The following is a 23,648-nucleotide window of genomic DNA, read 5'->3' as shown; positions in this document are numbered from 1 at the left end:
GAAAAAATTTTCAGATAGATCACAAATTAGATATACATGAATGTTTATGAAAATTTTTATCTTGGGACCAATAATAGTGTTTCTACTGTGCTATATAGTACACTTATTTAACCTTTTCAATAATTCTGTAATACTTATGCAATAGGATTAAAAATGATGATGTAGAAGAATATTTAACATGGGAATAAAATCATGAGTAAAACAGCACATTGTTAAGATGACTGCAACAGTATAGAGAGAGAACACATTTCTTCAAAATAATTATATTTGTACTTATAACCCAGTTATATTTATCCTGTTTTTCAGATATGTCAGTTTTATTCTTTTTACTAAACATACTATCAAGAAACCTAAGTTATTTTTTGAAATGTCCTTTAGTTCTGCAAAAGGATTTTTGTCTGGATTCCTGAATCATAAATTCCCTAAGCACCTTTAAAGTAGAATTCCATTAGTAACCATTTAAATCTAAAAGTAACTTGTGGTGAACACATAAAATAGAGATTAAAATGAAACGTAGTGTTTGATCTCTGCTACCTTGATGGTGTTTCTGTGTGTTAGCAGTGGAAAAAATGTTGAAAGTTGGAAGACTTGTAGCAACAAAATAAGAAAATCTTTTAAATGTTAATTTTGTGGTTTCTGGCAATGAAGTTTTATCATAAATGTGTGTGAGAGAGCAAAAGAGGGGAAAGATAGGGAGAAAGGGAGAAAATATAAGGACGTGCTATATTTTCATGGTATTAAAATAATTATGTATTTTTCTTTCCCAGTATGCATTTATGAATCCTTATACTTATTGTTTTACTTTCTTAAGAATTGGTTTCTCTCAATCTTCTGAGTCTTTCTGGCTCTTACCCCTTTCAGGAATTGAGAAAATTAGTTCACCAGGTCACTGCTATGTTAATGAATCTGATCCGTATAGAATTAGAATGGGTACTAGTTTTATTTAATTTCATCTTTAAGACCTTGTTAAAATGTTTTTCTCTGAGGTCTTCTTTGACTCCTTATTTTAAAAAACTCAGGTGCTTTCTCTGGCCCTGTACTACCATTCCTCCTTTCTGCGTTTTTGAAAATATTTAGCCCCTTGTAATATGTAATTTACTTAGTTTGTTTCTGTTCTTCCTGCCACCCCCTTTACAATATAAACTCCAGTGAATGCAGGGATTTTTGTTTCCTTAGATCATTGTGTATTCCCAGACTCAGAACAATGCCTGGCACATGGTGGGATTATTTGAATAATCATAGCAGGCACTATGTATTTGTAGAATGTTAAATGTTTTATTTGATTGATGAAAGTGAAATTTAAGTATTTGAGAAGATTAGGGTTCCCTAGTTGTTTTGCAGAATGACTGTTTTCGTTGTAGGTCTAGTAATAAAATTAAATTTGTAAACAAGTTGGAATTTTTGAATTTATTTTTGAATAATCCCAGAATAGGGATTATTTAATTATTAATTTAATTTTATGATATTCCTTATTGACTATTGCTAAATTAGTATCTCTCCCAAAAAAGACTAATAAGTAGCGGGGGAAACCATTTAGCTTGCTATGAGATTCTGGCCCTTTAGATCCTTGTGAGGGAGTTGGACTAAAGTTTAAGAGCTCTCTTGTTCTTTGACTTTAAGATTCATCCCAGGGACTTTGTGTTTTTAAGTATGTTTCTTTGGAAATAAGAATTTCTGAGGAAGAAAGTTGAATGAAACTTGCGGCATGATTGCTTTGTTGAAATCAAAACTTGTTGAATGTTAATTAACACCACAGCTTTGTGTGAAGACTTTTAGATTTGAGTGATAATGGGACTCATTATTAGAGTGTTAGGTGTTCCAAAGTCTCCATATTTATTTATCCAACACTTAAGGGCATCTGTGTGCTTGGAACTCTGATAAACTCTTGAGGAACTCTGATAATCTGAAGTAGGACAGATTAAGTAAACCTATGAAGAGGCAGTAAAAATGTTTGTGTTTCCTAGTATTTCTCCTAAGGGTTGGGAATCTTCCAAAAGGCAGGAGAATTTATTTCCTTGGGTATTTTTGGCTTTAAAAATTTTTTAAATATATTTTATTGATTATGCTATTACAGTTGTCTCATTTTTTCCCTCCCTTTTATTCTCCTCCTCCCTGTGCCTCCTTCCCACCATATTAACCCACCTTAGTTCATATCTGTCGGTCATACATACAAGTTCTTGGGCTTCTCCATTTCCTATACTGTTCTTAACCTCCCCCTGCGTATTTTGTACCTACCACTTATGCTTCTTATTCCCTGTACTTCTTCCCCAATTCTCCCCACTTCCTGCTGATAACCCTCCATGTGATCTCTCTCTCTGTGAATGTTTTCCTGTTCTGGTTGTTTGCTTAGTTCATTAGTGCTGTTTTTTTAGATTCCATTGTTGATAGTTGTGAGTTTGTTGTCATTTTACTGTTCGTATTTTTTATCTTCTTTTTCTTAGGTAAGTACCTTTAACATTTCATATAATAAGGGCTTAGTCTTGATGAACGCCTTTAACTTGACCTTATCTGAGAAGCACTTTATCTGCCCTTCCATTGTAAATGATAGCTTTGCTGGATAGAGTATTCTTGGATGTAGGTCTTTGCCTCTCATGACTTGGAATACTTCTTTCCAGCCCCTTCTTGCCTGCAAGATTTCTTTTGAGAAATCAGCTGATAACTCCTTTGTAGGTAACTGCCTCCTTTCCTCTTGCTGCTTTTAAGATTCTCTCCTTAGCTTTTTTTTTTTACTCTCCTAAATTTGGTATTAAGTAAGAATTTTACAAACATGACACATATTAGCGGTAACAGTGGAGCTGGAGAATATTGTGCCTTCTCCAAGCTGCATGACGAGAACCACCAATAGTGTGGTGGAACTTGTGGCCCTTTTCCAAGGCCATGACTCTTGTGGCTTGCACATGTTAGCCCTCACATCTCCCTGTGCTTGTGGACCAGTTTGGTGATCCATTGGATGTCAGGATTCCTTATGGTAGCTTTATGGAATGGATCAGTGAGGATAACCTCAAAGGATTTGTATTTGGGATCTTCACCAACCCAGTAAAAATTTAGTACTCTCATAGCTCCACAGTGGTGCCCAGCCTGCTCCTCAGCAACAGATTGAAGACTTCAGGCAAACTTCAGCTGGTTAACACCATGATGGATAGACAGGCCTGCCATAGGTTGCACCCTTAGGAACAGGGCATTTGCAGCCACCACTGGGTACACAAATCTGACATATGACATAACCTTGCTTTGCCTTGTATCCCAGCCTATGTGCTTTATCAGGCCTAGTGGGATAGGGGGCCCTGTGGAGCACATAGAGCTGGTGGTACTGCCAGCAGTGCACCCTGAGAAGGAAGCTCATCACATTGGACTGCTGCTTCTTCCATAGCTCCTGGATATACTTGTAAGTGTCCACCTTGGCTTACCTGATGGTTGTGGCCAGGTGGAAAAGCAATATGCTCTCCTTACCTTTAATCTTGGGTAATTTGATGTGTCTTGGTGTGTTCCTCTTTGGGTCCAACTTGTTTGGGACTCTGAGTTTCCTATAGTTGTATGTCTATTTCCTTTGCCAGATTGGGGAAGTTTTCTTTCAATATTTTTTCAAATAAGCTTTCAATTTCTTGCTCTTCCTCTTCTCCTTCTGGCACCCCTATGATTTGGATGTTGGGATGTTTAAAATTGTCCCAGAGGTTCCTAAGCATCTCCTCATTTTTTTTGAAATCTTGTTTCTTTATTCTGTTCTGGTTGAATGTTTATTTCTTCCTTTTGTTCCAAATTGTTGATTTGTGTCCCAGTTTCCTTCCCTTCACTATTGGTTCCCTGTATATTTTTCTTTATTTCACTTTGTATAGCCTTCACTTCTTCTTTTATTTTGTGTCCATACTCAGTCATACCTGTGAGCATCCTGATTACCAGTATTTTGAATGCTGCATCTGATAGGTTGTCTGTCTCCTCATTGCCTAGTTCTTTTTCTGGAGTTTTGATCTGTTCTTTCATTTGAGTCACATTTCTTTGTCTCGGTGCACCTGTTACATTGTAAGGGGCAGAGCCTTAGGTGTTTGTGAGGGTGGGGCAACCCAGTTTGCTACATTGTGGTGCTGAATGTGAGGGAAGGGTTAGGGAGGGAACAGTGCTGCTTACTTGGCTCTCACCCTGCTCTCGAGACTGGTAGTTTCTCCCACCATCACAGCCCCCACAGGTTTTTACAGCCAGAGGTTTTGAGGTTTTCTTTTCCCGTGCTGGAACCGTGGGTTGAAAGATGTGTCTAGCTCCCCAGTTGTTCCTCCTAGTTTATCCACAGGTGAAAGTGGGATTGCCTGGTCTGCCAGCTGCTGCCTTTTGGGGTTCCTTTCCGCCCTGTCTGCCTATCTCAGCCCCTCCTACCAGTCTGGATGAATGTTTCTTTTTAAACTCCTTGGTTAGTGGACTTCCACACAGTTTGATTTTCTGGCAGTTTTGGTGTTTAAATGGGTTGTTTCCAGTTTTTGGTTGTGTGAGTAGGTGAAACATATCTGTCTATGCCTCCATCTTGGCTGGAACTGGAAAAGCTATCTGCTTTATTCTTTTTAACATAGTCCTTTTTTTAAAAAAAGATTTTTAATTTATTTATTTTTAGACAGAGGGGAAGAGTGGGAGAAAGAGAGGGAGAGAAACATCAGTGTGTGGTTGCCTCTTTCATGCCCCCTCCAGAGGACCTGGCCCGCACCCCAGGCATGTGTCCTGACTGGGAATCCAACCAGTGACCCTGTGGTTTGCAGGCTGGTGCTCAGTCTGCTGAGCCACACCAGCCAGGATCTTTTTAACATAGTCTTTGTAACAATCCCATGAGATAGGAATTATTATCAGTATTTTACAAGTAAGTTGAATTTCAGAGAGGTTAAATAGTTTGCTTAAGGTTCACAGCTTATTGTGGATTTTAATTTATTTTATTTTATTATTTAATTTTTTAAATTAATTTGTTTTTCATTGCATTTTTCAACCAGGTTTGTTGGTGCTGAAGTCCATAAACTTTCTGTAAAACTTCCCAAAAGAAGTTGATATTATTTGTTTTTAATTGGCCTGTAGCTATTGTTAAATAACAAGATGTACTGAATTAGAAAGTTGTGCTGTGAAATCATTCTCCCCAAATTTAATCTCTTTGACTTTTGAATTAGAGCATTTCAAAAATAAGAATGTTCTTTTTAAATAAAAAAGTAAAATGTGTTTATTATAGAAAGAAATATAAGATTAAGGGGGAAAAAAGAAAGAGGAAGATTAAGGGTAGCTGTGGAAGGGAGATGGTCATATTGACTCATTGTTAACCTTTTGGGGTACAGATGATATGTAGCAAAATATAGTTTAAGTGTGAGACCTAGAATCATCTTTGACCTCCAATATCTAATGGTTTTGTAAGTTGAGGTTTTCATAGTTTTGGGGCAAATTACTCATGTCACTTTTGCAGATGAGAGAACGGAAGTTTAGAGAGGGCATCCTACATCATAGAGTTTTGAAAATTAAAAGTGATAAGGCATATAAAATGCTTGGCATATACCTAAAATTCCTGGCACATCATAGTTCTTTGCACATAGATGTATTGTCTTTTACTGAATGGAACATTTAAAATTTTAACAACCTTTTTTTCTAGCCTAATATATCAATGATACTTTTCCATACAAAATTTTAAATCATCTGATAATAAGTAATCTACACTATGGGATACTATAATATATTCAGTCATCTCCTCAGTGGAAATTGTTTCTAGTTTCTCTTTTGCAATTATAAATAATGCTTCAATGAATATTGTAGCAGACTTTTATGTATGTTTTTATCCCATTAGCATAGAATTGGAGGATGAGGAACGGGTACACTTTTAAGATTTCTGATCCATGTTTCTGGATTGCCTTCCAATAGCTTGTAACTACCAGTATTTATGTTCCTGACAGTAATTTATATGGATGCTTGTTGCCCTGCATTCTTACTGAATTTGGCATAATTTTGAAATACATTGCTGATTTAATCTGTTTTAATTTTCATTGCTGTGATTACTGATAATTTTGAGGGTTATTTTTTCTACATGTATATTGGTCTTTGTGTATTATACTGTTTTCCCATTGGTTTTTGTCTCCATTCTTACTGGAGGGTATTTGTCTTTTCCTTAGTGATGTGAAAGACTTCTTCATATGTAAATATTGTGAACCCATTGTTGTATTTTGTATTTTCCCCCAGTCCTGTCAGTTTTTCTTGTATTTTGCTTGTGTTTATTTTTGGATGTACAGAAGTTTAAAATACTTCTGTTAGCATATTTGTTGGTTGGTCTTCTTGCTTTGGGGTAATGCTTAGAGAAGCTTTGCCCCTCCTTAAACTATATAAATCGGCAGTCCTTGAACTTTTGATCTCAGGACCTCTTTATAGTCTTAATAACTATTGAGAACCCCAAAGATATCTTTTTCCTGTGGGTTACATCTGTAGACATTTGCCATATTAGAAATTAAAACAGAAATTTATAAATGTTTATCAATTTATTAATAAGCAATACGTCCTTTATAATAAAAAGTCACTTACATATTAATATGAACATTTTCAATGAAAAAGTCATATTTTCCCAAATAAAAAGATTATTGAGAATTTTTACATTTTTGCAGATATCTTTGGCTTAATAGAAGACAGCTGGATTCTCATATCTACCTTTGCATTTAAACTCTTGCGATATATTTTTAAAGATTTTATTTATTTACTTTTAGAGGGGAGGGAAGGAGAAAAAGAGGAAGAGATACATCAGTGTGTGGTTACCTCTTGCAGGCCCCTCAATGGGGACCTGCCCCGCAACCCATGCATGTGCCCTGACTGGGAATTGAACCTGCAACTCTTTGGTTGTTGGGCCAGCAATACCAACACTACCAGCCAGGGCTATACTCTTGCGATATTTATACAGGACATATTTGCTTTTGGAAAACTCTATTTTGGATTTCAGAGAATGGGACTGGAAAAGCAAATGTCATCTTATTATTGTTATGAAAATAATTTTGGCCTCATGGCCCTCTTGGAAGGGTTTAGAGGTTCAGATTATACTTTGAGAATTGTTGATAGAAATATTCATTTATATTTTCCTCTTATATTTTCATGACAATTTAAATCTGAAAAATGAATTTGAGTATTGATTTTCAAATATCTCCCCCTCATTATTAGCCAGTGTTTTTTGTTGAAAGATCTATTTTCATGTAAATCATTGACTGACAGGGATGAAGCTGCACCCCTAAATACAGTTACTGAGGGAGCTTACCTGTTTATTAAAGGCAAGATCCCTTTTTTTTGTATATTCTCTTAGATTCCTTATGCATCCACCCCACCTTCCAATTTCACAACATATTTTCCTGAAAAACAAAAGAATTTTCATTCATGTTGATTGTGGCATTTTGTTCTAAAAATCTTGTTCCTCACCAGTTATGAAAGTGATCATTGTAGAAAATTTAAAATGTACATAGAAACATAAGTAAGAAAAGAATATTTTGTTACTTTGAATATGCAGTATGCTACTGATATGCTATTATTCGTGTACTATGATGGCACTTCAGTATTGAAAAAATGCTGACAAGTTAAACTACACATACATTCCTATTCTACTGTTAGTAAATTGTACATTTTTTGACGTTTTACTTAGCTTCTTGGAATCACTCACTCACCAGACTTATGTTTATTACTTTTTATGTGTTCCTAGGTACATTGGATAAAAAGAACAAGACACGGTTTCCTGACACTAAGTTTGCAGGTTAATGGAGAAATATACATACTGTGTGATAAGTATTATAGCCACAAACAATTACAAATATTGTGGGAAAGCCTAAACAAGCTATTATTGAGAAGTGATGGGAGAGTAAAGAGAAGAGAGGGGATTTGAAAAGGTTAAGGTTTTACGATCTTCTTTTGGTATTTCATGGTTTTATTTGGCCGTTTGGGTCAAGTGAAGGAAGGAGTTAGGAATGACCCTAACTGTTTGGCTAGAAAGACTGAGTGGATAATGATTTTTTCTAAAATAGGGAATTTTCCCTACTCCTAACAAAATAAAACTTCCTGTACATCTACATTTTCCAAGGCTCTGTTTTTTGGCTTTCCAAGATCAGTTCATCTGTGGCCATGTTGAGGTTGAGGGGCCTGGAAATATGCCCGTGGAGATGTCTGGAAGGCATTGGAAAGCTGCTGGGGGTAGTTACGTGGACTAGAGAGTTAGAGGGGTAGTATATAGTATGGTCGAATAGAGGTTAATGTCATGTTTTGAGAATTCTTAACAGAAGAGAAGGCGGCCAGGGATCCTCCAACATTTGAGGGGACAGGCAGAGGAAAATGAGCACTGTAAAAAGTAGTAAGAAGAGGAAAAACGGAAGAGTGGCAGTGTAGAAGGCAACTGACCAGAGTTGAAAAGAGGAGGAAGGAAGGGAAGAAAGAGACCTGAAATGGTCTCTTTCCTGCTTAAAAGGACAAGTAAGACCTGAAAATTCTTTATTAAATTTAGGAATAGGGAGACATTGATGATTTTAGCAAGAACAGCTCAACTGGGAAGCTGAAGACAGAAGCTATAGCAGAGAGGATAGAGATGAGAAAGTGCAAGATAATGAGTGTTGTCTACTCTTTGAGAAGCTTACCTGTTGAGGGAATACAAGGTAGAAGTGGACAAAAACATAGGGATTTGAGAATGTTTATGTTCTAAGGAAAAAGAGAGGAGAGAACAAGAGATTGAAATAAGAGATGGGGAAATAACCGAGAGATCGGGAAATACTATCATTTTGAACTTTCTAGAAAAATGATTTCAAACTTTTTGTAAGAATTATCCTAAAATCTATATTTTAGATAATGCTGAATATGACTTTTGGTTCCATTTTATGATACAGTAAGTTCTCACTTAATGTTGATAGGTTCTACTGTTTTAAGCAAAATTATGTATAAGGAAACCGATTTTACCCTAGGACAATTGATATAAACAACTTTTAAGTTCCTATGGCATCTCATTAATGTTATAACAAAAATGACGTCATTGGAGGACCTGCTGCATTTCCATTGTCATGAATGTTACTGTATTCTACTGAAGGACATAGAAACAGCTGCATTCTACAATATAACAGCTGAAGGTTATTTAATAAGATTATGTAGTAGCTTTTTAATAATCATTTTCATCTTTTCCTTGTATGTGCATGTGTCTTCCCTCTTATTCCCCCCAACTTTTTAGTGTGGTTGGTCCTAGCAGTATTATTATCTGTTCCTACAAATGTGCCACACCCGAGTAACTGTGAATGGGGAAATCCATACCAACATTGTTAGATTTGTGCTGTGAATGATATTGATAATTTCAATCGGTACTGTAGATTGTAAGGAAGATCTGGGGGATTACTTCCATAAAGTTTAGTCTGTGATATATATAGTTTTCTGCTACTGTTTCACTTAAGTAATGCAGAGTTCTGTATAAGTCAAATTGCTTTAGAATCTCAATTCCAACAATTACTAACTCTGAACCTGAATAAATTACTTACTTTTAGAACTTGGCTTTCTTCATCTTTAAAATGATTATAATAATACCTCCCAGGGTCATTATGGAGGTTAAATGATGTAATGCGTGAAAAACCCAGCTTGGCACAGAGTAGGTAGATTCCAATACATGTTAGCTGTTAATAATAATTTTCTGTCTGTCTCCAGGGTTTTGATTTTTAAGCTTGCTGTTTCTAGAGGTCTTTTTGATTAGAGAAGTGTTACTATATTTGATAAGCAAATAAATTAAAATAGTCACACTGTAGATTTTATGTGTCTGGGAGGGTAGTGAAAATTTGCAGCATTACAGGGTGGGGCAAAAATAGGTTTACATTTGTGAATATGTGAAACAGTTTATTCTTGTATTATTAATTATTGTATTATTTTCCATATGAACAACTGTAAACCTACCTTTGCTCCACCCTGTATAAGCAAGAAGATTTATTTTCTGAGGTAGATTGATTGATTGTTACAACTATTTAGGGAAGGTTTTTCTTAGAGGTTTTTGAAAACATGGTATTTCTTGAGGTGGTTCTGTCATCCCTTTATTTTTGGATTGAATACTAAAAAAATATTTAAAAATGAGAGAGGTGTAGAAAATGACCTAGAATTAGTATGGGGTATTTTGTTTGTGGGGGGGGAGAGAAGAAGAGAGAGAGGGTGAGAGAGAGAGAGAGAATAGGAGGGTAGGAATTATAGACTAGCTATTTTTAGGGCAAGAAATTAATGTAACCTGGTGAGACTCATGAATATTGCAGGCTTAGTATCACAATTAATGGATAGATAACTTGTAATTTAACCCAGGGCAGTACTTGGAGGGCAGGAAGTTAGGGTTTGTGCCATGATCTGAGAGAGCCTTTATTCACTTTTTTATATGAGGTTAGTGTGTTTAAAAATTGAGATGAAATTGACTTAACAAAAAATGAACCACTTTAAACTGTACAATTCAGTAGCATGTTTACATTCACAGTGTGCAGCCAAATGTTTATCAAGTTCCAAAGTGTTTTCATCACCTTAAAAGAAAAAATTCTAAACACATCAGCTGACACTCCTCATTTTCCCCTCCCTGAAGCCCCTGGCAACCACCAATTAATTGTCTTGCTGTCCCTGTGGCTTTACCTGTTCTGGGCTGTCATTTGTTTTTAACCACTGTGCATCTGTTTATTTTCTTTCTGCACTGTGCATCTGTTTATTTTCTTTCTGCCTAGAGCATAGGTAGCAAACACAAGGCCCATGGGCCAAATCTGGCACTCCACCTTGTTTTATCCAGCCCTGCATCTTCTTTCTACCCAGCGGCAGCTTAACTGTTAAGGAGTAGTTACATTTATACAGTCCTAAAATTACATTTGGCTCTTTGAAGGCAACCTTGAGGCTGAAGTGTCCCCCGGTGAAAATGAGTTTGACACCCCTGGCCTAGAGTATCTAAATCCTATTAGACATTTTCAGTGTTTGGCCTACTAATTTCTTCCTCCTTACAAAGATTGTAGTCTGTAGTTTAATTTAGCTACAGTAACGCTTAGCACTCCACTCCACTGAGACTGCTCTTCTGGCTTGCATATTTTTTCTGATTCTTTTCTGTAGGGTGTTTCTTCTTGCAGGGAGGGGTGTGATGGGATGATGGGCTTTTGGTCACTATGCTGGACTTTTCTCTTAATAGATCATGAAATGTTTTAGAGTGCACAGTTCGTGCATTCATTTCATTCATTCCTAAAACAGAAACTCTGGGATTTTGGGTCATTGGAGAAAGGAAACACTGAATGCTTAAATATAGTTTTTTGTTTTTAAAGACATATATTCCATTTTATATTTATATATTTATCATGCATAATTAGTTATACAACTCCTTTTTAGAACCATTCTGATTTTATTTTTTACTGCCATTAGAGGCAAGACTTTGTTTTTCTTTCACCTTGTGTATATGCAGTAGGTACTTACTAAATGATTAGCTTGAAAAGTAGAACTGTGGGGTAATAGAGGTAAACATACTACAATTGTAAAGTTAGATATATATAATGAAACTTAAAATCATGTATGTGATTGCAGAAAGTGTAATTTTATTTATCTTTGAGGATTTAGTCCCTAAACCTGGAAGTATATTAATAATTGTGGTAATCAAGAGGAAATTATCATTGGGTGGGGTTGGTCTTTTATTTATTTATTTTTAATTCTTATTGCTTTTGTTTATTCAAAATTTTTCAATTACTGTTTACTCTCATTGTCTTTTCGTATTGCTTTCAGGTGTGAACATAGTGGTTCGATAATCATATACTTTACAAATGTTCCCTCTGATGTTTCCAGTACCTATCTGGCACCAACAATATTATCACAATATTATTACTTATTATTAGTAGTAGTGTTATTACAGTATTATTCATTATTAGTAGTGATATAATTACTATATTATTAATTATATTCCCTATGCTGTACTCTGCATCCCTGTGACTGTTTTATAACTGCCAACTTGTATTTCTTAATCCCTTCACCTCTTTCACCCAGTCCCCCAAACCCCTTCCCTCTGCAACCACCAGTCAGTCCACTTTCTCTGTCTATGAGTCTGTTTCAGTTTTGTTTGTTCATTTATATCATTCTTTAGTTTCCACATATAAGTGAAATCATATGGTATTTGTCTTAAACTGAGCATAATACTCTTACCATTTGTGGTTCATCCATGCTGTCACAAATGGTAAGATTGCATTCTTTTTTAAGACTGAGTAATATTCCCTTGTATATATGTACCACAGCTTTATTATCCACTTTTCTGTTGATAGTTGCTTGGGTTGCTTCCATATGTTGGCTACTGTATATAATACTGCAAGGGAACATAGGGTGCAGGGGTTGGTCTTCTAGCAAATTTAAAATAACTTTTAGAAATATAATTTATATACAACAGATTGCATAAAGCCTAAGTGTACAACTCAGTGAGTATACTACCACTAAAATCAAGCTAAGTATAGGACATTTTCATTATTTCAGAGGGCTCTGTTGTGGCTCCTCCCAGTCAATAAATACTCTATCCCTTTACCTTGCTTAATTTTTTAAAATTGCATCATTACCATGTGGCATATATTAGCTTGTCTTCCCTACTTGAGTGTAAATTCATAAGCATAGGGACTTGGTTTTATTCACTATTCTAATCTGTTTAGCATACTTCTTGACATATAGATAATGTTTAGTAACTCTGATAACTATACATTGAAAAATACTTGATTATCTGTTATATACAATGTTATATGGTATATGGGTGCTCTTTTGTGTATTAGGCACTGAGGATATATGATAAGTTTTAGTTTTTTAGGATGAGATTTTTGACACTCAGCATGATCTTTATACCAATTTCAAGACATGGAAATTGAACCAGATGGGCATTAGATTTAGCACATGCTGGTCTTTGCTCACGTGAATGTTAGGAAATAATGGGAAATTAGCTACCAGTAAGAGATAATGGGAGCTTATCTATTTGATTGCCTTCTTGAGTGTATCTGATTTCTTAGAATTAACTCATTTTCTTAATTTACTTCATGATCTTTTTGGATATTTCAAACAGTTGCAGAAGACTGAATGCTCTTGTTCTTGGGATAGAATTGTGATAAAGCATTCATTTATTTGATCAGGTGAGACAGTTTAGCTGTTATTTGTATCACCTTGGTTAAAACAATGAAAATTCTGTTTGTCTATCTTGATTAGGTTTAAGATAAGAAAAGGAGTTTGTGGTTTAGAATTTATTTCAGTTCAAACTTACATTTGTATAGTTGAGAAAGACATTTTGAGTTGAAAGTGACCTTAGTATTTGGTTCATGCTCTCTCTCTCTCTTTTTTTTTTTTTTTTTTAAGCAGGATTTATTTTTTATTTTTTTATTACAGTTTTCTTACTGTTTTTCAAGTACAGTTTTCTGTCTTTTCCCCCATCCCCGGTCACCACCCCAGCCCTCCCCACCTCCCTCCCGCATTTCCATCCCCCCCCTTGTTGTTGTCCATATGTTCTTTATAATTGCTCATGTGGTTCATGCTCTTATCTGTCAAGTTTAACCCTCTCATTTTACATTTGAGGAAAGTGGGTGCAAAGAAGTTATGCTGTATATGTGCTAGTTTAATACAGAGCAGCAATCAGATCAGTCTGTTTAACTCACGATTCCTGCTTTTTTGCTTCATGTTGATAGTAGAGTCACTTGGGAACTTTTATAAACATATACATGTTAGGGTCCTACTTCCAGAGGTTTTTATTTTTTAGATTTGGGATAGGTACCAGACATGTATAATAAGATAACAAAAGAAAAGCAAGATAAAAACTTGAACCATTCTGTTCCCATATATTTTTAATAATGAATAAACTTTCCAAGTGATCACACTCAGTTGGCTTAGAACAATTGTGCTATATATAATGCCTTTGTTTTCTATTAACTGAATACATTTATTTCTTAGAGTAGTTCTATGGATGACAGAAAAATTGAACAGAAAGTACAGAGAATTTTCACACGGTCCCTCTTGCATTGTGTGGTACAATTTATGAATCAATGATGATACATTGCTATTAATCAAAATCTCTTGTTTATTATGCATAATTGGTATTAAAGCCCACTCTTTGTGTTGGAGAATCCTGTGGCTTTTGACAAATGCATAATGTTATGTATCCATCATTATAATATCATACAGAGTAGCTTTACTGCCCTAAAACTTCTCTATGCCCCACCTATTCATTCTTACCCCCCTCCTATCCCTGGCAACCATTAGTATTTTTACTACATATCTGTCTATATATTTTTATTTTTTCCAGAGTGTCCTCTAATTGCAATTATACAGTTTGTAAAGCCTTTTTCTAGACTTCCTTCTTTGACATACCAATATGCATATAGGGTTTTACCATGTCTTTTTGTGGCTTGATAGTTCATTTGTTTTGTATTGCTGAATATTATTCCATTGTATGAATATACCAAGGCTTGTTTTATCCTTTCACCTATTGCAGGACATCTGGGTTGCTTTCACATTTTGGCAGCTATCAGTGAAGCTACTATAAACATTTGTGTGCACGTTTTTGACTGGACATGTTTTTAACTCATTTGGGTAAATATCCATGAGTGCAATTGCTGGATTGTATGGTTAGAGTGTGTTCAGTTTTATAGGAAACTGCCAAATTGTCATTCAAAGTGGCTGCACAATTTTGCATTCCCACCAGCAATTTAGTGAGAGTTCCTGTTGTTGCACATCCTCACCAACCTTTAGTGTTGTCATTGTTTTGGATTTTAGCCATCCTAGTAGCTTTAGAGTGGTATGTCATTGTTTTAATTAGCAGTTAGCCTAATGACGTATGATGTTGAGCATCGTTTCATATGCTTATTTGCCATCTGTATATATTCTTTGGTGAGTTGTCCAAGTCTTTTGCCTATTTTAAGTGAGGTTGTTTGTTTTCTTATTGTTGAGTTTCAAGAGTACTTTGTATATTTTGGATACAAGTCATGTATGAGGTAACATGTTTTGCAAATATTTTCTCCCAGTGTGTGGCTTGTCTTTTCATTCTCCTATCAGTGTCTTTTTGCAGAGCAAAAGTTTTAAATTTTAACAAATTCCAACTTAATCAATTTTTCTTCCATGGATTGTGATTTGGTGTTGTACCTAAAAAATTCATTACCAAACTCAATTCACCTAAATTTTCTCCTGTTAATTTTTAGAAGTTTTATCGTTTTGCATTTTACTTTAGGTCTCTGATTCATTTTGAGGTAATTTTTGCAAAAGATATAAGCTCAGTTTCTATATTTTTTTGCATGTAGATGTCCAGTTGATCTAATGTATCTTTTTTTGAAGAGACTGTCATGCCTTTTTAATGTTCTTTTTCAATGGAGCATGCTCAAGTCTGAATTATGATTATTAAAATGAAATAAGAAACCTGACATTATCATTATGCCATTTTTATACTGTGTTCAAAAATCTGTTATGTATTGCAGCATATCTCAATTCAGATTAACCATTTTCAAGTGTTAAGTTAGCCTCATGTAATAGTGACTGTTCTATTGGACAGCACAAGTAGAGACAGTCAGTGTGACTCCTCCAGAAGGAGGAATAATCATTGTAGTTTTGAATGGTCAGGAACGGTCATAGAAGAGACGGTATTTGAGTTTATTTTGTCCCTTCCTCCTTCCTTCCTTCTTTCCTTCCTTCCTCCCTCCCTTCCTCCCTCCTTTCTTACCTCACTCCCTCCTTTCCTTCCTTTTTTCCTTCCTTTCTTCCCCCAAGAAATTTTGAGCTCTTAGTCTATGAAAATTTTTGAAAAATGCAGACATGTCTTATCGCCTTGTGGATACTGTACTTAATAGTTACTATTCAATTATTTAATGAGAAGTTTGCTTAAGAAGTTAGTGGAGAAGTATAGACTTAGAGTTAAATATTCTGTGAAACAAAGGATGATAACTATTGTGGAATTGGTAGGAGTACGTGAAATATGATATATCTAACACTGTATTTGTAAAGTGTTTAATAAATACTACTTTTCCTTATTTCCTCCCACTTCAGCCCCTATCCCTTATTGAATGCATGCTTAATTGAAGAATAAACTTGTCTATAATTGAGGCACTCAATCCATCTCTTTGTATTGCTGATAATAATTTTAGAAACAAAGGTAAATCATTAAGAAGTAGACATTTGCTCATTTTTACTTTAAATAGTTCCCTCAACAACTTGATATTCTAAGAATACAGTGAAGAAATGTTTGATTATAACAATGATACCTCTGTGGAAAGATCTTTTTAGAATGTTAAGAAAATTTGTCTTTCAAAACATTTACATGCTCAACTGTAGAAAATTTGGAACGTACAAAGAAGAAAATAAAAATTCACCTCTATTCTCACTGTCCAGAGAAAATTCTTGTTTGCTCTATGATGTGTTTGTATACCATTTTTTCAAAATTGGGATCATATAGTTAGTATACAAGGTCTGTCTGGAAGAAGTGCAGCCATTGTTAATTTAACAAGAATGCTTCGTGCCACATTGATGTAACCTGGCAGCCTAGGAGAGTGGACTGGAATGCACATGCATGAATAGTGATGATGACTTAATTGTACTAGTCAGTGGGGGTGGTAGATGTACTGTGTGGCTGTTGCATTCAAAATGACAGAGAGTAGAGCAATGAACCAGCATCAAATTTTGCATTAAGCTTGAACATTCCACTGTGGAAATTATTCAGATGATTCAGAAAGTGGCAACTATGGGCAACTGGGGATTGGCAGCTTCATCATGACAGTGTGCCCACTCGTGCATCCTATCTTGTGCAGAGTTTTTTGGCAAAACATCAGATCACCCAGGTGACTCAGCCCCACTACAGCCCAGATTTGGAGCCCTGAGACTTCTGGCTTTTCCCCAAAACTAAAATCACCTTTGAAAGGGAAAGATCAGACTGTCATTGAGATTCAGGAAAATATGACAGGGCAGCTGATGGCGATTGTGAGGTTCCAAGGTGCCTACTTTGAAGGGAACTGAGGCGGTTATAGTCCTGTGTACAATGTTTCTTGCATCTTGTATCCTGTTCATTAAATGTCTCCTTTTCATATTACATGGCTGGATATCTTCTGAACAGACCTTGTATAGCAGTTTGTAACCTGCTTTTTCATGTAATCTATCATGAATATTTTCTTATAACCATAAATATTCTCTGAAAATGTAATTTTAATGTCTGTTTAATGTTCTGTTCACTGTGAACATGTCATATTTTCCTAATGATTCTTTCATTACTGGACATCTAGGGTGGTTACAATTTAGTGATGCTATGTAGTGCTTCAGTGAATACATAACTCAATCATTTTCTCTCAGTTTCTGATTATTTTTTTTTCACCATATTCCTGAAAAAGGGAAATACTGGGTGAAAGGGTAGGGCTTTATTTTTTGTTGATGTTGCTGCTGCTTTTAAGGAAAATTATAATTAAAACAGGATCTCTTTTAAGAATTTATTTGTTTGTTTATTGCTATGACATTTATTGTTCTAATCCAACATTGTTTTGTGTGTGGATTTGGAGGTGTAATAACAAATCCTTACAAGGTCTCTCTGGCTCATATGTTGGGAATTACTACTGGAGATTATAGCTTCAGTTCTGTCCCACACCTTATCTTTTATTGCTCTTGCTCCAACAGATACCTTCTTATTGCCTCTAACAAATATTCCTTCTTTATTCAGTGACCTTTTTGTCTAAATTCCTTGTTTGGTATTTGGGGACAATTTTAAGGCTTTTAACAGTTTTTAAGATGTTAATCCTTGCCCCTGGATGGGTGGTTTGGTTGGAATGTCCTCCCAGTATGCAGGTTGATCCCTGGACAGGGCACATACAATAAAAAACCAATGAATGTTTAAATAAGTGACATAACAAATTTATGTTTCTGTCTTTCTTTCCCTCTCTCTGAAATCGGTTTTAAAAAAGAAAGGGTATTAATCCTCAAACACTGAGAGTAAAAGTCTGAACTGATAAAACCTTCTTAGAACTCAGTTGGCAGGAGCTGCATCAAGTTTGAGGATGCTTAGCTTTATTGTATCCTTGTTAACTGTGAGTATTTACTTTTTATTTTTTAACATTTGCTAGTTTGCTAGGTAAAATATGGTGAGGTATATTTGGGAATGGGAAGAATTATGAGTAATTTCTTTTCCAGGTTGTAACTGAATAAAAATTGGAAGGTGAGACTTAGGCTACAAAACCTAGTGTTTGAAATTTATTTTCTTTATCAGGCTGTCAAAGGGATTTAAAAGTACATTTACTCAATTCTTTCAGTTTATAAATAGGGAAGCTGAGATACAGAAAGGAGGTTCCTTGACTTTCCCAAGGTCAAAGTCAAACAGTGATATAAAAAATGTGGTCTTTTTTTTTTCTTTTCATAACTAGTCTATGGGCTTTTCCACAAATGTCCTTTGCCATCCTCCAACTCCATACCCCCCACACCCACCTTCTTCCTCTTAAGTGACTGATTTTTTGTTTGTTTGTTTGTATATGCCTGATAGTCTTTTTTATTCTTTAGTTTAACCAGGATATTTTGATGATCATTCTGAGTCAGTTCTTTCTGGTATGTATACACTGTACCATTTTGTCCTGCAGATATAGTTCACTCAGGGAAATTTGTATCTTTGAATACTTTTTCTATTCATGTATTGGAATCCACTCTTGGAACAATAATTTTCCTTATGTCAAATCATCTTTGTTCTCTGTGTATTATTTTCTCTATAGTTAATTATTAAAATGAAATAAGAAACCTGATTGATTCTATGTCAAATGGTCTTTATTGATTCTTTCTGAATTACTGTGATTTCCTTTCTTCTGTGCATTAATTTTTCACCAAGTCTCTTCTGTACTTTGCTGTTTCTAGCTTTTCTTTTAGATATATGGTTGTTTTGCTAAGCTAAGAAACAAATAGTGAATTGTTGTAGGCCAAAAATTGGCCCCCATAAGATATCCATGTAAAATTCCAGCTACCTGTGAGTATTACCTTATTTAGAAGAAGGCTTTTTGCAGGTTGCAGTTAAATTAAGGATCTTGAAATGAGATAATTCTAGATCAGTGGCTCCCAACCCCTGGGCCATGGACAGGTACTGTTAGGAACTGGGACTCACATGAAGTGAGTGACAGGTGAGCAAACAAAGCTTCATTTGTATTTACAGCCACTCCCCATCCCTTGTATTATCACCTGAGCTCTGCCTGCTGTCAGATCAGCTGCAGCATTAGATTTTCATAAGAGCATGAACCCTACTGTTAACTGCACATTTGAGGGATCTAGGTTGTGTGCTCCTTAGGAGAGTTTTACTGCCTGATTATCTGTCTGAGGTGAAGCTCAGGCTGTGATGCCAGCCCTAGGGAGTGGCTGCAAATACAGATTATCATTAGCAGAGAGGTACGACTTCACAGAGACTATAATAAATCAATCACTTGCAGACTCATATGAAAACCCTATCAGTGAGCAGCAAGTAAACCTGCATCTAGTGGCAGGCTTTACAGTGGCAAGTGAGTTGATTTACTTCAATTGCACAGCTGCATCTGGGTGGCAGGCTTTGAAGTCAGGTTCTGACACTTATTTTAGTCCATGTGTGGCCCACCCATTATTTTATTTACCACCTCCATCCATGCCTCTTTCTTGCACTTCACACTTGTTTCAGTCACAGTTTTGATAAGCCAGCCCACATGCTAACCCTAGCCAAAAGGAGTAAAAACCAAATATTGCTGGAGAGCTTCTTTGAAAAGAGGGAAAGACCCAGTGAGACAGCAGGAGACTCTTTAAGACTGCCAACAAAAAGCCGCATTTAAAAGAAAATACCAAGAGTCCTGCTTAAATTGCTGGTTCATTGCAACAGGTGATTCATATTCTCCAAGCCTGCTTTGTATAATATGTGGTGACTGGCTATCCAGTGAAGCCGTGAAACCACCAAAACTGCTTCGCCACATGGAAACCAAGAACCCTGCATTAAAAGACAAGTCTTGAAAGTTTTTCAAGAGAAAAAAACATGAACACAAAGAACAGAGGCAGTTATCGAAGGCCGCCGTTTCATCAAATGTGTCTGCACTGAGAGCATCAGTTTTAGTGGCTAATTGCATTGCTAAAGTTTAGAAGCAAGCCCTTTACTGTTGCTGAAGAGTTGATCCTGCCTGCTGCTAATAAGAACATTTGCTGTGAACTTTTAGGAGAGCCTGCAGTTCAAAAGGTGGCACATGTTCCTCTTTTGGCTAGCACCATAACTAGACAAATTGATGAAATAGCAGAGGGTATTGAGGCACAATTGTCAGAGAGGATTAGTGTGTCACCATGGTATGCAATTCAGGTTGACGAGTCTACTGATGCTGACAACAGAGCAACAATGCTTGATTTTGTGTGATATTCTTCGGGAGGATGTGCATGTGGATATGTTATGTGCACTTCTGTTACCAACCAACACCACAGCTGCAGAACTATTTAAGTTTTTGAATGATTACATATCAGGAAAACTGAATTGGTCATTTTGTGTCAGTATATGCTCGGACAAAGCAGCTGCCATCAGTGGATGACTTTCTGGTTTTACTACTCAGGTCAAAGAGGTGGCTTCTGAATGTGAGTCTAGGCACTTGTGTCATCCATAGAGAAATGCTGGCTAACTGAAAAAGGTCGCCTGAACTTAACAACATTTTGCAGGATGTGATCAAAATTATCAACTGCATTAAGTACATGCCCATAACTCATGTCTGTTCATGCAGCTCTGTGAGGAGATGGATGCAGAGCACACACATCTTTTATATACAGAGGTGAGATGGCTTTCTAAAGGGAGATACTTGGCCAGAGTTTCTGAGTTACGATAGCCACTCTAGAGATTTCTTTTAGAAAAACAATCACCACTGGCAGCACATTTCAGTGACACAGAATGGGTTGCAAAACTAACTTACTTGTGTGACATACTCAGCATGCTCAATGAACTCAATCTGTCACTTCAGGAGTCACCGACAGCTGTGTTCAAGTTGGCAGATAAAATGGCAGCATTCCGAACTGGAATTATGGGATGACAAGTGAATATTGGGATTTTTGACATGTTTCACACATTAGCAGAGATTTTGAAAAAGACTAAGCCAGGGCCTTCTTTCTCCCAGCTGGTGCATGATCCCCTGTCTCAGCTTTCAAAAGATTTTGAGCATTTCTTCCCAACCACAAAAGACTCCTGAACTGGGAAGGACGGAATGGGTCTGTGACCCATTTGTGAATAAGCCAGGTGAATCAACTTTGTCTGTGCTAGAAGAGGATCAACTGCTTGAGATCGCAAATGATGGTGGACTTAAAAGTATGTTTGAGACAACTTCAAATCTCCATATGTTCTAGATTAAAGTCAAGGCAGAATATTCTGAGATTGCTACAAAAGCACTGAAAAGCCTGCTTCCATTTCCAATATCCTATATTTATGAAGCAGGGTTTTCTGCAGTAACAGCAACAAAATGAGATTAGAGTAAACTGAACGTAAGCAACACATTTTGAGTGTCACTGTCTCCCATCACCCCCAGTAGGGACCATCGAGTTGCAGGAAAACAAGCCCAGGGTTACCACTGACTCCTTATTATGATGAGTTGTATAATTATTTCATTGTATATTACAATGTAAAAATAATAGAAATAAAGTGCACAATAAATGTAATGTACTTGAATCATCCCAAAACACCCTCCCCCCAAGTCTGAAAAAATTGTCTTCCTTGAAACCAGTCCCTGGTGCCAAAAAAGGTTGGGGACAGCTGTTCTAGGTTATCTGGGTGAGATCTGAATCCAGCTGACAGGCATCCTTAGAAGAGAACAGACACACAGAGGAGGAGGTCATGTGATTGGAATAATGGTGTCTCTAAGTCCATAAGTCAAGTAATGTGGACAGCTACCAAAGTTAGAAGAGGCAAGGAATGGATTCTCTCCTACAGTCTGTGGAGGGAGCCCTACGAACGTCTTGATTTCAGAATTCTGGCCTCAGTTCATGGTATTTGTTATTCCAGCCACAGGAAACCAATACAAGGATCAAAGCAATTCTCCTTTTTTATCTTTCTGTTGTATTATGACCTTATCTTTAGATTCTTGTGACAATTTTTTTCATGCTCTTATTAAGTTCTTCTATAGCACTAAACTTTCGGAAGTAACTTTTCCTGCCAGGTGTACATTCTACTTTTGTGGGCTTCTTTTTCTTCCTCCAACTTAGTACACTAACATGGAAGATGGTGGCATTTCTGCCTTTGCTGTGGTTCACAGGTGATGCATAGTGGATTTGTGGGGGGTGGGGGGGGGATTAACTGGAAACTTTTCCTGGAACCTCCCTCCCTTACCTTGCCACCCCCCTCCATAGCTACCTATGGCATTTTCATGTTTCACTTTTTACCGTATCAAGGAATCTGTTCACTGTTTTCCTTCAGATTTGCTCCTAAAAGTGTTAGGAGCCTGGCCATGCTGCTTGTGGCTTCAACATTTTTAATTTTTTTCCTTGACTCCCCTCTTCATAGCAAAAGCTGTTCCATTCATTGGTTGGTGATGGTGAGTTTTTGGTCATTAAAAAACAATTATCTTTTTCTTTGTCCCTGTGGTGATACTGATACCCTTCACTTTCTCAACCTAGAATATAAATTTTTTTAAATTAAAACAGCATAGGTGTTTTATGTTCACTGATGGTCATTGTTTCTCTAAATATAGCATAGGAAGATGTTTTAATTTTATAATCTGCTTAATTAGAAGTCATTCACTTCTTAGTGACTTCAGTTTTATTGAAATAATCTCTTAGTGAAAGGAGTCCAATTATTTATCTGATTTTGCCAAAAATTCAATCTGGGGGAGGTGGTGGATTGTTCTTCAAATAACTATTTTTGAGTTGTAGCAAGTGTGTACTGAGATTTCAGACAAGAAGTGATTCAGTTAAACCCAGTGATGCTAAAATGGCATACAAAGCTGCGTGCGTAATGCTATATAGCTCCTGGCCTCTTCACCAATTGCTCCTTCTCCATTCTTTTTTCAAGTGCTTTTACCACACCCCTCCTTCATCTTTTTGGGGATGACATATTTTTATTTTTAACAGCTTTATTGAAATATAATTTACATACCACAAAGCTCACTCATCTAAAATGTGCAATTCAGTTATTTCTAGTATATTTAAAGGGTTGTACAGCTATCATTATAATTTACTTATAGAGCATTGTTATCATTCCCAATAGAAATCTCTTACCCATTAGCGGTCACTCTCCATCTACTCCCCACCTACTTCTCCCTCCCCTCAGCCCTAGGCAATCACTAATTTACCTTCTGTCTCCACAGATTTGCTTATTTTGAATATCTCATATAAACAGGATCATGCAATATGTGGTCAAGTCTTCTGTGACTGTCTACTCTTCTTTTATTCCCATATTTTGTTAAACTCCTTTGCCCTCTTTTTTTTATGTCTCTATTATCTTTTTTCACCCAATTGTCTCCTACTTCCTTCATGCTTTGAAATTTCAACTGAAATATCATTTTCTCAGGAGGTCCCAACTCTGGTCAAATTCCAGATCCTCTATTTTGGGTTCTATTGCATCCTGTAATTCTCTTTTATATACTCTTATCTCAATTATTACATAAGTGGATGATTATTTATATAAATAATATTTTTCTCACTAGGTTCTAGGTCCATGAAAGCAGAGAGTTTGTTTGTTATTGTTTATTTTTCAGTCTAAGTATATAAAGAAATACTTGGATGAGTACATT

General features: G+C 36.1%; 1 protein-coding gene and 1 pseudogene across 3 annotated transcripts in view; one reads left to right on the top strand and one right to left on the bottom strand.

The window, feature by feature from the left end:
* The window catches only part of GSK3B (glycogen synthase kinase 3 beta), a 225,783-nt gene that overhangs the window by 29,936 nt on the left and 172,199 nt on the right, over nucleotides 1-23,648 (top strand). Inside the window, exon 1 of one of the 3 annotated variants that reach the window (XM_036018141.1) lies at nucleotides 18,945-18,950. The exons of the other annotated variants lie outside the window; for them this stretch is intronic. The gene's annotated coding sequence lies outside the window, so the exon portion shown is untranslated. Of the gene's footprint in view, nucleotides 1-18,944; nucleotides 18,951-23,648 lie in introns of those variants that run through there. 3 annotated transcript variants of the gene reach the window in all.
* On the bottom strand, nucleotides 2,718-23,137 carry LOC114490686 (annotated as a pseudogene).

The sequence above is a fragment of the Phyllostomus discolor genome, chromosome 2, assembly GCF_004126475.2.
Source record: "Phyllostomus discolor isolate MPI-MPIP mPhyDis1 chromosome 2, mPhyDis1.pri.v3, whole genome shotgun sequence".
Taxonomy (NCBI): Eukaryota; Metazoa; Chordata; class Mammalia; order Chiroptera; family Phyllostomidae; genus Phyllostomus; species Phyllostomus discolor.
This window is presented reverse-complemented; position numbering and strand designations above follow the sequence as displayed.